Genomic DNA, 15632 nt, shown 5'->3' with positions numbered 1-15632 from the left:
GTAGATTTACTTGCTCAATCTTATTAATTAAATATTGCGCTTGGCCATCATTTTACCAACCCTTCCTAGAAAGTAGCATCAAGTGTGGTATTTATTTGCTCCATTGTTCCATCAGATGTCAAAGTTGCATGAATTGGGAAACTGGATAAGTTAATAGCTGGCATGTTCATTGTGAAAATGATAACCCAGTAAGTTGTAGATCAGGGCTGTTTGAAAATGGTCAGGGGGGGAACAATTTTCAGGCTAATCAATGACTATGTAAATGCATTTAATATAGATTCGTTGTAAGTAAATGTATCCTCTGTGGAAATCTGGCATGGATCCATCCCTCTTGGACCTATCGTGAACACTGCTGCGATAGACTGTGATAAACTAGCATGGCTGGAGGTTTTTAATTTGAAAAGCTGGCAGATACCCTTGTGCAGTCCCCCTTTCTTCATAGGAACCTGCTCATTTGTTTCAGGGTGGGCAGGAGAGATGAAAGTTTCTACAAAGTGTCATGATTGATGGCATACATTACACAGCATTATTTAAAAAGCTCCTGCATCTTTCAGTATTTCTTTAGCTGCATAAATGGATGTGACTAAAAATGCCATGGTGACAGCAAGCATTGTTAAACACATGCAAATCTTATTAGGTTCTCTGGTCAACCAGCCAAGCCAACTAGAGTGTGAAGCCCACCTCCTGCCACACATATTACCCTTTCAGAAACTCCACAGTTGTCATTGGGTTGATTATTTTTTCTAAGACCTTGTCGCTGTTTTTAAACATGGCAGGTCTACTTACAGCAAGTTCCACATTGCGTTCCACAGAAGGCCACAAGGAGTTCCACCACTATCCATTCTTTGTTGATGTACTTCGTAAATGGCCCAGAAGGGCCCACCCAACTGCATACTTTCTTAAACTCTAGCAGCCCACCATTGTCACCATGCACTTTTATTTCAACGCCATCTTGCACAGATATGCCACCTCTCCTCACCCCACTTGTCCTTCAGCCATCCCTGAATCTGGCGCTTGTACGCCTTCTCCAAAACAACTCTCTGCATGCAAGCTTTAGCCTCTCCCCTCTGCAGACCTGCTCTCAAAAAGACTGTCACTTGGTCTATTAGACTGCCCCTGAAAGCATTTGAAACTGTAGCTCTCTGTGTAGACTTGTGTGTGTCAGGTACATCATCTCCACATCACTGGTGTATTTTATTCCACAATTCTCTTTTATTACAGGACTTATGTACAAAACATAACAAAACAGTACAAGTCGGCCCCCTTCCTCGAATGTATGTCAGTGACAACATTATAGTCTAACCGAAATATTGTGCACAAAATATAATTTGCAAACTTACTATCCCATTGGGTAAAGATTTTCCCTTCTTAGCTCCAGAGAGCTAATAGTTTTGCAAATTATATTTTTGGACAGGCTAGATTTGTAGACAACATTTAGTTCATAATATTCTGGTCCCACAAGTTCCTGGCCACATTCGACCTCCACTACCCAAGAACCTCTTAGAGTCCTTTCACTACCAACAGCCCAAATCCAGAAACAAATGTTTTGTTTGTTGCTCTCTCCGAGGATTGACCCTGCATTTCCTGCTGACAGGCTAGAGGCCCATCCTTCCCACGCTTCGATTAGATGTTCCTTGGTAACTACCTATGGTGATGCAATGTTTAGCACTTTTGAAGTTTAAAGGAGGAGGAAGCCTGGTAAATATTAGGGTATGCGTATTTTTTGCAGAAAGCACCAAAATCCAGGGGCCTCATTTATGAAAAGTGACGCATTGCTGAGTGAAAACAGCGATGCGTCACTTTTCACTGCGCACTCCTTGCGACACCAATAATGCGTCATATTTAATGTATGACGCATCATGTCGCAAGGAGTTAAAGATACGTCAGTATTTCTGACGTATCTGTAAGCGCAAAAGTGACGCATTGCTGGAGTGTGTCACAAAAGTGACGCAACTCCAGCAATGCGTACTTTCACATGGGGAAAGCCCCATGTGAAAGGGCCTGCGTCAGTCTTATGCCTGCTGTGAGGCAGGCGCAAGATTTTGGCGCAACAGCATCCTAAAAGTGACGCAGTGAAATCTCATAGATTTCACTGCGTCACTATTACGAGGCTTTTTGCGGGGGAACGCACCCTCTGCATACATTATACCTGACGCAGGTATAATGTGGCGCAGGGGTTTAAAAAGTGACGCATCTACTTAGATGCGTCACTTTTTAAATATGGCGCAATAAGGCGCATCTTTTACGCCGCTGGTGCGTCACAAAAAGTGACGCACCGGCGTTGCAAAACTGACGCAAGGCCTTCATAAATAAGGGCCCAGATGTGGTGACCCATTTTTGAGGGCTGCACTATTTATCGCACCCTCACGGCGCATCCGTTTTTCACCGGTGTGATAAACAGCACACCATGCTCCAAGGTGGATGTAATCAAGGCCAAACCAGCTTCTATGGCGCACAGAGCCTGGGCTCTTCCATTTGGACTGCAGCAGCAGGTGGTGGTTTGCCAAGACACAGACTCACTGTGTCCTCCTACAGAGTGCATGTCAGGGCAGCAAGGGTAATGCTATACATTGTATGCACGTGTCCCCACTCTTCTTCAAACAGGCCCATACATATTAGGTGTGGCGAGAGGCAGCTTTGTCTGTCAGAGCTCACGTAATCACCAAAAAGAGCCTCAGGCAGCAGCACCGGTAGAGATGCTTAGCTTCAGCCCGGGCATCTGATTTTCCAGCAGTTGTGTTTGCCCACCTATTTAGTACTTTTATGGTTGGCGAATGATGAAGATATTACTGACGCTGAGCAATTCAATTGTCAGAATTAGTGTCAATGTACTTTGCCCCGTCTGATCCCCGGAAGAGATTTTCCATTGAAAAAGTTTCTGAAACGTACAATAGGAGAGGGTTTTTAAAATAGGAACTGTTATAAAAACGAAGGAAACGTTTTTATAGTGTGACCTTCATGACAAACACAACTGAATGGGGGTTTACATTGCAAACCCCTTGAATAGAGCCGGGGAAAGGTTCTCTAAATGGTCAACTCGGGGAATCTTCACAGTTCTCTAGTTCAGCAAGATTTAGGAAGCTCTGATTTGCACTGTGTACATTTGTGATTTTTAACTGTGATACAAGTATTTACTTTTTTGAAATAGATGTACTGAATGGACATTGATATATTAACTGTTATTTTATTGTTTGCAGAGTTAAGAGAATGACTTGAACTGTTCTGCCCCATTAACCTCAGGGTGAATTACAAAAGGGGTGTATCTGGTGATCTGGTAATTTTGGTGATGTGAATTGGTGATAAATGAATCCAAGTAGTAAACATGGCGGCCGGCTAGCTAGCGGGTCCCGGATGTCTGGTGTGGTAGCGGTGCCGCGTCGTGGGTAACTGTCAGCAACCTACCGTACTGCGTGGATCCAAGGAGGTCTTTACCTGTCCGAGGGACGGGCTTCGCCCGTAGGAGATCTGCAACAAGTTTCCGGGCAATTTTGGAGGCCGTCTGCCAGCCGACTGGTCGCGTTTCACGGCGTATGGCGGAGACTCCAGTTCAGCTGCCAACGGAGAGTGAGGAGGCGGAGTCATATCTTTCTGCGGCCCCGCGGACCCGGAGCTGGGGAAAGGCGGCTCAGGAAATCGGCAGAGGACGCCTAACAATAGCCAGGATTGGAACGCTTGCTAGCGGAGGTCGAGGGAGAGGAGAAGAGAACCTGACAACGTCTGCCTTTGTTTCTTCAGAAGTGAAAGGTGCTGAGGGCTCGTTGGAGTCCACGCAGGCAGCATATTCAGCGAAGATCGATTCGGAGCAAGTAAGGAGTGGGGTGGACACTAAGAAACCGGCGCTGGGGCATCCCAGGTACTTACTAAGGAGTACTAAACTCGACAATAACGAATTTGTTCTGGGGAAGCCCAAAATATTACAAACAAATGTTAAAAAGTGTTCTGTAAAAGATACCAAGACCATTAAACCAGGAGAGTGTTCTTCAAGAAAAGACAAAAAAAAGGGAAGCAAAAGGGGGCTGAACATAAGCTAGTAGCGACCACATTGTTAAACTCATACTTTAAACCAGTTCCTAAGGTATTGGTCTTGAAACCACATCTTGTGCCTCTAGTTCAAGACCCTACCCTCGCTTCAGCCAAGGGTGGTAAGTTAGCGCAGCCTCTGCCCAAACTTATAGAAGAGCAGGACTAGACTGTACATTTAACTCCAAACCGTTTTCAGGCACTGGCAACTGAGATGGAAGCAAAGGAGGGAGAAAGCACGTTAATGACCACAGAAATGACTAATGAGGAGGGGTCTCAGCAGCTGAATACATTATTAGCCAATGATGGAGTAGCAGGAGCAATAGGAGGAGAAAGTGAAGAAGAGACGGAAGGAGAGGCAGTGGTAGAAAAGAAAATGGGTGATGTTACACCCTCAGAGGTAACAAACAGTATAAACATCGAGAGAGCACTGACATCTCAGGAAGGATTAGAGAATGTGCAGACAGCGCTTCAGCAAAATAACTCCGACACACTAGATATGTCGGTTTTGGAGCTGCTAAGGAAACTGGAAAAAGATATCCATATAGGTTTTGAAGCCTCTAAAAGAAATCAGGAGCGTATAAGTGCTACATCTACTTTACTAGAGGACAAACTTGACAAATTAAGTACTCGCATGGAAGCTATTGAGACTGAGGTTAAAGTTATGCAGGGAAGAATTTTGGATAACCGTAAGGAAATTGAGAATATCAAATTTAAGGATAGAGAGTCTGATGAGAGAGTCGAGAGGTTGGAGAATATGCAAAGGCGAAATAATTTGAAGATCCTAAAACTACCAGAAGGAAAGGAGTGGTCAGATATAAAAAGCTACGTAGTTCAATTGTTGAAAAAGGAATTACAGTTAGTAGAGACAGAAGAAATGTTGCTACGCGACATCCAGAGAGTACATCGAGACCCCTTCCGGTTTAATCCAAATCGTTCTAAGCCTAGGAAAATATTGATTAACTTTTTAACGTATAACCTAAAAGAGAAGATTCTGACAGCAGCCCTCAAGAAAAAGAATATATTGGTGGATAGAATTGCAGTGGATATTAGGTCAGATCTATCGCCAGCTACAGCAAGTACACAGTGGGAATTAGGAAAGCGATTGGCACCACTTAGAGCAATGGGGGCAACTGCTCAGTTGAAATTCCCTGCTTTTTTAAAAGTAATGTGGCAAAATAAAATGTATACGTTTCATACAGTTGAAGAGGCAGATTCCTTTCTGGATCAAACCCAAGAAGAATAGTATTAAAGGGTCTGATTGCTGATTATACCCTTAAAAGAAATGAATAAATCAAATAGAAAAATAGAGGCACCGCTACTGCGACATCCACTGGCCTAGGCCATGAGAGTTTTGGTTGGGTTTTCCAGGGTGGGAAGAGGGGGGGTGATGGTGTAGGGAGGTTTTGGGGTAGGGGTAGGGTTAGGGTTAGGGGTAGAGGTAGGGGTATGGAGGGGGCGGGGAGGAAACAGGGAGTAAAAAAGAAAAAAAATCCTCAGGAGCTTTTTCGCCATCAAATGAAAAAATGGGAGCTATGGGCTAGCATTTATGAGTGGGGCTAAGACTAGGGAGCTGAGGTTCCTTACATGGAATGTTAACGGTCTTCGGGTTAAAGCTAGGAGACTATCGATATTGAAATACTTAGAAGATTCCCTTGCTCATGTGATTATTTTACAGGAGACCCATTTAACTGAGAAAGAAAGTAAGGAAATTTTGTGTGCCCAAAAATGGATTGCTAATGCTTTCTTTACACCTCAAGAGATAGTAACAAAAGGGGTGGCAATTTTGATTAGTAAAGGGGCTGATGTTGTCATTGAAGACAAGTCAGCAGATAAAAGAGGCAGATGGGTGATTGTCAAGTTAAGAATGGCAGGGGAAGTCTTCATAATAGTGGGGTATTATGGATCGAATGTCGATGATCCAACAACATTAGACAACATAGAGATAGAATTAATGGATTTTTCAGGAAAAATAATCATGGCCAGAGACTTTAACACAGTTTTAGATTGCAAGTTGGATAGGACTGGAAACAGTAGGGCGATAGTTAACGGAAAAATGGCGGCTAGGTTAAGGTCGATCATGGCACAGCAAGGGCTATGTGACATTTGGAGATTGAAAGCAGGTCAGCAGTTAGGATTCACCTTTCACAACAAAAAATATAATCACAGTTCACGAATAGATTTCTTTTTAGTAGACATTAGGCTGAAAGATTGGGTTACGAAAGTGATACACTTAGGAGCACATTTGTCAGACCATTCAGCCGTGGGTTTAAATTTAGAATTAGGAACTGACGAATTGAGTTCTATCTGGAGGCTGGAAGGCACCATCCTAGCCGACGAAGATTATTTAGAATCCTTAAAAGATGAGTTACAAGTCTTCTTTGATGTAAACGAAGGATCAGCCAAAGAAGATATAGTTTGGGAGACATGTAAGGCATTCTTGAGAGGGATATTGGGAGCACAGGGTGCAAAAAAGAGGAGGCTATATTATAATAAGGTTTCAAATTTGGAGAAAGAAATACGAGTCTGGGAAGCTAGTCGAAACAGACAAGGGGGAAACGTATCTGAAGAGGAAGTTAAAAATAAGCTTCTGGATTTAAAAATAGAACTCACAGCAGTACTCTCACAAAGAGTTAAAGAAAGATGGGAAGCCAGTCAGTTGGCCCACTTCTCATATGGAGAAGGGTGTGGCAAACTACTAGCGTGGAAAGCAAAGAAAGATCTTGTGCGTAATCAAATAAAAGAAATTAAAAAGGTCAATTCAGGAGAAGTTATCACAGAAAGTAAAAGAATTGCAGAAGCTTTCCACGATTACTTTGTAAATGTCTATACAGAAGACCTCTGTCCAAAGACAACTGAAATGGAAAGCTGGCTACATATGTTGAAACCACTCTCTGCTGACTGGGTGGGGGACCTAAATAGGGAAATTTCGCAAGACGAAGTGGTCAAAGTGATCAAGGAAAGTAAAAGATGGAAAACACATGGCCGGGGCAGTCTCCCGGCTGAGGTATATAAAGTTCTAGTGGATACAATTGCTCCCACAATATGTCAACTGTTTAATAAAGTTTTTAGAGGGGAGGTAACAATACCTAGTTCTTGGAACGAGGCAACAATCGCCCTAATACTTAAACCAGGAAAATCTTCTAGTAGTTTAGACGCATATAGACCTATATCACTCTTGAACTGTGATTATAAAAAAATTTCAAAAATTTTAGCCGATAGACTTAGCAAAGTTATTCATAAATTGATTCATGAAAACCAAAAAGGTTTTATTAAGGGGAGATACTTAAAAGAATTAACATATACTCTGATCAAAATAATAGATATGGCTTCTAGATATGAGTACCCCTTGGCTGTGATCGCTTTAGACGCCGCCAAGGCTTTTGATCGAGTTAACTTTACATATTTGAAAACATTATTGCAATATCTTAACTTAGGAGAGAATTTTACGCAATCTCTTTTTTCGTTGTATTGTTCACCAATATCGCGTGTTCTAGTTAATGGAATTCTTACCCATCCTATTAAAGTAATGCGTGGCACTAGACAAGGGTGTCCTGTATCACCCTTGCTCTTTAACCTATATATAGAGCCATTGGCTTGCAGAATTAGAGCCTCAGACGAGATACCCCCTTTTATAGTTGATGACTTGTAGAGTGCTAACTTATGACACTGCCCCTCTCATTGTTTTTGCCGTCTCCCGGTTTTTACTTGGCATGTGGTGGAGAAGAACTGCCTTTATCCACAAGAAATAATGGACTACTGCTTTCATGCTTTAGTATTCCTTTGATAACCAAAGTTTAATAACTTTTTAATCCTGAAGTATTTATGTTTTATTATTGTGCTTGTACATATTTTATTGCACTTTTATGGTCTTTGACCAAAATAAAGTTATCAAAGAAAGAAGTTGATGACTGGTCAAAAAAACTTGGTCTGTATGCCGATGACATTATTATTTATTCTTCTAATTTGCTGCATTCCTTGGAGAATTTGGTTAAAATAACGAAGGAATTTGGCAAGGTTTCAGGTTATCAGATAAATCCGGATAAGACTGAGATAATGGCCTGGAATCTAAATACGGAGGGGGTAAATACCAAATCAGAAATGAGATATTTGGGAGTTAGGATAACTCAAAATATTGAAGATCTTGCTAAAACTAACTTTGATAGGATTAAAAAAGAAGTGGTGGCCACTTTAAAAGGATGGATGAATCTCCCCCTCTCATTATATGGTCGGACTAACCTTGTGAAAATGGTGATTGTGCCAAAAATCACGTTTTTGTTTGAAACTATCCCACTTGGATTTAGAAAAGAATGGCTGGTTAAACTACAGAGCGAGATAACATAATTTATTTGGGTATCTAAGGGCTTACTGATATCGTGGAAAAAGTTAAGGAGAAGAATCAATAAAGGTGGTCTGGCTGCTCCAGATTTACAAATTTATGCATGGGCTTTTTGTTTAAAAAACTGCAGGATGTTGTTGGGTACCCTATCTAAATCTACGATTGGAGAAATATTTGGTGTGCTGCTGAAAAGTTCTGGATATGATGATTTTGTTTTTTTATATAAGTTTGCAGATCCTAAATTTTTTTAAAAGGTGAGACTTAAGATTTTACGGGATTTGGCGGAGATATGGTACAAAATAAGAAGACTACTAAAATTGCCTTATTTTAGTTATATGGCCCCAATATGAGACTCTCCTGGTGCCCCACTCTGGACAAAAGATGCGTTGGCTCAGCATTTGAAAAAAGAAGATGCTCTGCAGAGATGGAAAGACTTGTTTCAGGATGGTAAACTTTTGCCTTGGGGCTTTTGCCAACAACTGTGGGGTTAGGTCTTCTCGAGATACAAGTATTTACAGATTCAGAGTTGGGAAAATGATTTGTAAAATGTAATTGGGACTCAGAATGATTTTGAGTTGAAGCTTGGAATAGGGATCTTTAAGAAGGAAGTGGCTACATGGTATTGGACGATACTGGAAAAGGAAGATGGACCAATTGTGCTACCGGAGGCCCTGTGGATGGAAAGCTTGCCAAAGATCGCGACAGAGAACCAATGGCAAGTAACAATGTCTATGCTTTAGGGTATTGTTAAACCTGCAAATTTAAGGCGAAATCTTTTGCTTACTATCCATAGGGCATATTGGTCCCCTCGTAGACTATCCAAATTTAAAGCCGGCGGAGTTTTGGGGTGTCCGAAATGTAAGGCCCCAAATGTGGATGACCTTCATATGTTCGTTTCTTGTCCAAACATAAGGCAATTCTGGCTGGATGTAAGTAATTGTATATCCAAATCTCTGAATCTGCGCATTGGGGTAAGCCCTGAATTAATTATAACAGGAAGATATGTTTTAGAAAACAAAAGCATGAATAATATTGTTAGACTTACCTTTTGTGCTATGTTGTTGGCTCGTAGAGAGATATGCAAGTTATGGGTCTCACCATTTAGTCCTAATTTAATGGATTGGACTTTAGCCATGAGGTATATGGCTAATAAGCATGGGCGAATTTTGCGAATCTCGCGTTCACGAATTTTGCGGATTTGCGAACTCGCAATCCGCAAAATCCGCGAATTCTCGCGAATTTGCGGATTTTTTTTGTTTGTGTGTTTGCGCGGGTTTCTGCCAGTTCGCGAGGGTTTTGTACAATGTCGCAAATTGCGAACTTACCTGTCGGGTCGCAAGTTTCGCGAACTTGTTGTTTCTACGTGTCCAGCCTGTTTGGGACACTCTTCTTCATCACTGCCACTCTCTGTCACCACTGCCACTCTCTGACTACTCATGCCACCCTCTGGCCCACCCATGCCACCCTCTGTTTCATCACAGCACCCTCTGGTTGTCCAGTCAGTGTACATTATTGTGGCAACGCAAGCACACCTTCCCTGCCTCAAGTGACCTGAATTAATTTGGGGCTGATTAATGTGTCACAGAATATTTTTTTAGCTGGCACCTGCTTCCTTAGTGCTTCCTGATTAGTGAACTTTTGCACTTGCTAAGTGCTTTCATTGTTGCAAAATTAGTTACAACACCTGCCCTGCCCCAACTGACAATAATGAATTAGGGGCTGATTAATGGATTTGAACTGCCAGCCTGGCTCCTGCTTGTCTCCCTTAGCTGTAATTCAGGACCTTTGTGGCATATGTGTAACTATTCTGAGGTTCAGAGCAGGGTCACATAATAGTTGCAACTGGCAACTGAACTCTGGAGGGGCCCCTCAGCAAGCACTACAGGAAATGGCTACTAATGATGAGCCTGAACTTTTGAACCTGGTAAGTAGTTACTTTCAGTTTGCTAAAATCGTATTTCTGCAATTTTGCACTTATTCGCGGGGCGCGAACTCACGCGAACTCACGCGAACAGTGCGAGCAGTGCGAGCAAAATCCGCTGCTCGCGGATTTGCGGATTTTGCGGGAGATTCGCGAATCTCGCGGATTGCGAATTTCCCGAAAATCCGCAAAATCCGCGAGCGAAACGGATTTTCCGCCCATGCTTAATGGCTAAGCTCAATACTTCAGATCATACTAAGAGAAATCGAGGATTTTGGGTACCCTTCCTTATATGTTTTGGTTGAATAATACTGACTATGATTTCCGATGATTAAGCCCATGCCTATCTCGCTGGTATCCATTATATGGGATTCTAGGACAAAAAATAGAGTAAGAGGAAGACACACTTGATGAGTCAGATGGCCAAGAAGGATCGCTTAAAGAATGGCCAGACTCAAAATAGGTGGAGTTTACGCCTCACTACTCTATCCAGCTTATGAGATAAAAAAGCCCAGTGGTGGATTAAGATAGAAGTTATGGGTGGCGAGACGGCAAATGAGGAAAAAAATAAATAAATAAATAATCCAAGTAGTAAACAGTTAAAATCCAAAAGTAAAATAGCTTCAAAACTTTTGCTCTGCCCCTTTGCTTCTTTACTGGCATTGTATTCTGGAGTGTTTGTTTTAGCCCACCTCCTGTATTGTATTGTATTGTAATTGCATTTATTTAGCGCTTACTACCCCCGACGAGGCATTGAAGCGCTTTTTCTGCGAGTAACATGCTACATCTATGAAGAATTTCAAGTTCATGTTCTTTATTTGAAAGCAATATGCAACCATAAGAATGAAAACACTGCAAGTAATACAAACTACAAAATGATCACTGAAAGTGAGTTCATGCACACTATTATTAAAAACAACATAAACTCAAATATTAGAAGAGCGTGCATTTAAAAAAATGCAATTTGCTAGAAACAAATTACCGATATAAATCACTCAAAGTGCATTGTATTGCGTGAAGAAACAGTTGATCTTAAAAATAAGCTCACATTAAAAAAACATTTGATGTTCCCCAGCTATTGAAGATAGTGCATGGTTGGTCTACAACGCTGGAAACTAAACATCCTAATACACTACAACCAAATGTTTGCATTTTCACTCGTATGGCAGGAGTGAAATAGATATTTCAAGCAAAAAAAGCCCTTCCTCCTCTTCCTGTTTTCTGATTACAGTTCTCAAGAAACAATAGTATTGTAGAAAATTAGGTTACTGATTGCAGGGTAGAGGGTTTTAACCCATTCTCAAGAAGCAATCTCAATTCTTTACGGGGTGAAACACAAGCAAACTCTGAATTAGCCTGTTCTTAACCCTCTGGTAGCTTGTCACAAAATCAGTCAGGCTTAACTTGGACGCAATGTGTAAAGCAATTATGCAGTACTTCAAACAGTAATAAAGTAAAAACACAACACCAGAAACATCCCACACCAGTTTAAATATTAGAGTAACATTAAAAAAAAAATTTGAGGCCATTATCACAAAAATCCAATTAGTAAAACCAGTGATATGCAATTTTAAAAATTTAAGTGAAAACAGTATTTGGAAGAACAAAGTGCCAACTGTGGTTACCTGGAAACACCGGACGTGGAAAAAGTCATAAGTTCAGGCCGACCACGATGGAGAACAGGTCAGATACAGGGACTAAGTTAGGTCAGGGGAACAGAGTACCTTAAATCTTGGTTGTGGAGCGCTGCAGGATCCCACTTCGAGGATGCTTCATGCACCAGCGTTTCTGAAGAAGCTGCAGGTTGTGATGTGAGGTCCTATGTCCACAAAGCGTTGTGAAGCAGCGATTCAGATAAAGCTGTTGATGGGGTTTGTGATGTGAAATTCTGCACAGTCTTTGAGAGTGTCATTGGTGAAGGATGGCGATGCAAAGTCCAGCATCTGGAATTTGCAGTTCTAAGGACCTGCAATGCGAGGGGTGTAACGGGGTGCATCATGCAGCGGCGAAGGTTGTGCCCAAGAGACCACTTCTGGGATGGCAAGGCACCTTCAGGTCCACTTCCAGAGTCCAAGATTGGGGTGGCACCATTGTAAAGGGCAAAACTCACAGTAGGCAGAGTCAAGATGCCGACTGCAATGTGAATTGAGTCTTTCTGCCCCTGCGGCTCTGATCAGGGTGGCCGCCAACTAGCCTTTGGAGTCACTATGGTGGTCCTGAGTTCAAAAGGCAGGTCCTGTCCTTCTTACTCAGGCAGCAGGGCAGCAAAGTAGCAGTACTCCTTGCAGCAGAGCAGCTCAACAGTTCTGCTAGTGAGGCTTCCTCAGGTCCAGATATGTCCTGAAGAATTGGGCCTGAGGGCCCAATATTTATACATGGTGCCAGCTTTGAAGTAGGAGAAGCTTCTAAAGGGTTCCACCCCAGAAATGCTTGGAAAGTTCTGCCACCCTGCCCTGGTCGCAGCCTGTCCGGGGGCACAATAGACTGGTGTGAAACCCTTTGTGAGTGTGCTGAGGCAGAGTCTTTGAGATGTTCATGTGTAGTAGGTGCCAATTCCTTCCAACCTTCAAGTCAAAAATAGCCCATCCTGCCAACACCAGTTCCCCCTTTATCTCACTATATGGGAGCAATTCATCAAGGCCAACTGCCAGCTACACCTTGTCATGAAACTCAGGATGCATGTTCCAGGTACCAAATGGTTGGGGCAAGACAATGCCAGCTTTGTAAATGTGTAATTTTCAGAATTGTGACTTAAAATGCAACTTTAGCATTAGGTAGAGTTTCAAATTACTATTCTTTTTAGGCCAAACTTGACTTTCTTACCTGCACCCAATTAAAAGTTATCACTTTTTAAATGTAATAAGGTAACCCAAAGTTATCCTATGGGAGAGGTAGGCCTTGAAGGAGCGACAAACAAATTTAAGAGAGTTTCACTACCAGGACATGTAAAAATTTAAAGTACATGTCCAGGGGCGTGGCAAACTGCCAGGGACGATGGGCGCTTCTTGAGGCGGCTCCGACCAAGCGCCCGTTTGCTTGAATATCAGTATGTAAAAGATCCATCAGTTGGTGTGTTTCCTCATCGGAAAGTAGCAGAAGGTACTGGGCATCAACAAAGCCCTTCCCCATCGCAGTCCGGTCGGCGGCTCCAGAGATCAAGCCGCTGACGCACTTGGAGCTGTGAGAGGCCCCCTCTCTCGAGGAGCGGACTCTGCTGTGTCACGGCCTGTGGCCCTGTTCTGGCTGACATGCGGCACTTCCACATCTCCACGGTGCTGCGAGGGACCGGTGCTGAAGCCAATGCCTGTTGCGACTGTGGCAGGGTCGGAGCTCGTTGCCCGTTTGCCGACACCCGCCAGGACGCCTGACTGACCCATTCATTACTGCCGGTGAGTGGAAGCTGGGAGCTGCGGCATGCCCCGGCCTGCTGGGGGTGGTGCCTGTGAGCCGCCTGCTGTGGCCGGAAGCCAGCTAGGACTGGGTGTGATCCCCGGACGATGTAGGGGCCGGGCCGGTGTGCTGTGTTTCCACCTCTGGGTCCTTTGATCTCTGAGCTCCACAGGATTTCCCTCGGTTGGCTTCATCTATATTAAGTGACTGCAACCAGGCTGTGAGGATCCCAGAGAGATGAGGGATGCTATATTTGGTTGGTTGTATGGCCCGGTGTGGATTGCTGCCGGACGCTGCGGGAGGGGTGCTGAGCTCCCTTGGCTCATGTGCCTGCCTGGATTGGTTGGATGCATTGCCTTGCAGGGGACACTGCTCCTGGGTATCTCTGCACCCTCCCCCTCCTGAGTCACCTTCCGAGGTATGGCCCTGTTTGAGGTGGTACGAGTGATATCTCGGATGCCCCCCCCCGGTAGCACAGGACAGCTTGCATCTTGTTTTCGATTTGAGTCTGCACCGGCGCGGCCAGTTGGGCCATGGCTGGGAGTCGTAGCACTAAAGCAGCATTGCAGGCTAAACTGAACAAATATGCATGGGACCAGCTGCGCAAAAGAACCGATGCTACAGGACATCATCATGGAAGCCATTACGACCGTGCGCATGTCGCTGGAATCACGCATCAATGCTGTGTCCTCGGAGATGTCCCTTATCCGGACAGACATGCGATCGATGGACTCACGGTTGAAGGATGTTGAGGTCAAATTAAGTTCCCCGGTTGAAGACACTTCTGACCTGCAGCAAAAAATGGATGCTATGCAGGCCCACTTCGTGAAGCTAGAGGTGCAACTGGACGATTATGAGGGGAGCTCTCAGCGCAATAACATTCGTATCTTGGGGGTGCCGAAATTGGCGGAGGGGCCATCGGGGGATCTCTTTGTGGATGACCTGATCACCACCTATCTGAAGCTGACAGGTCTCTCTAATTTCTTTTCGGTTGAAAGGGCGCAACGAGTGCTGGGCTGTCGACCAAGGCCTGGGCCCCGGCCCTTATTAGCTAGGATTTTCAACTTTTCCGATGGAGATGTTATCTTGCAGTGTACCCGCTCAGCAGCTGTCCTGACATGGTTTTTGGCTCTATTTCTGAGTGATGATGACTTTAAGCTTGCTAACATCTATAATCTGTATTCTTGCCTGGTGTTGGCCCTTTTAAGCCCTTTCTTCCAGACCTAGAAGAGGATAGCTGCTTTATATGATGATAGATCCCTTATTCTTGACTCTAATCTATCTATTGCCTATTGGCTTTGACATAATTATGTGTCCTTTGTAGTCCTGACTTTATATTACATACTGGTATGGTTTGTGTAGGTACTCCACTGGACACCAACTTGGCAGTTGCTTTTTAACTGAGTATTCATCAAAATCTGTATCATTTCTCCTGCATTTTGATGCTATTAGGAGTTGAGTGTTTTTTAGTCATGATCACAGTTTTTAAGGTTAATTTTGATGTGAAGGATATAGACAGGGCAGTATCTACATGTAACTTTCCTGTCTTACTTTGCATATTACCAGAGAGGGGCTTCCTCCTCCGAGCAATCAGCCGGGTGAGGTGAGGTCTTTCTCCCACACAAAGCTGGGTAAGTGTAAACCAGATATAACATTATTAAGTTTTATCTAATATTGAACCACGATTTGGGTACTACAGAGGGAGGGCATAATAGTATGTCACGACCAAATGATTGATTGCTTATGCTGCAAGGTGTAGAAATCCCTTTTTAAGTTTGACCCTTTTTGTTTGTATCTTTTAGGAAAGAAGAGGTAGCTCTTACCTACACACATGTACACTACGTGTCCGGTAGGGTGGCAACTGCCACAGACTTACCTTCCTTTATTTATTCTTTAATTACACGCTTGCGCACCAATAGTTTTTTCCTGCAGTAGCCGTTGTTTACATCGAGGTCCTGAAGA

At 43.4% G+C, this 15632-nt stretch overlaps 1 protein-coding gene across 6 annotated transcripts in view; it reads right to left on the bottom strand.

The window, feature by feature from the left end:
- LOC147679019 (solute carrier family 2, facilitated glucose transporter member 11-like) overlaps positions 1-15632 on the bottom strand; it is a 608312-nt gene that overhangs the window by 215042 nt on the left and 377638 nt on the right. The window lies entirely within an intron of this gene.

Source organism: Lissotriton vulgaris, chromosome 11 (genome assembly GCF_964263255.1).
Source record: "Lissotriton vulgaris chromosome 11, aLisVul1.2, whole genome shotgun sequence".
NCBI lineage: Eukaryota > Metazoa > Chordata > Amphibia > Caudata > Salamandridae > Lissotriton > Lissotriton vulgaris.
This window is presented reverse-complemented; position numbering and strand designations above follow the sequence as displayed.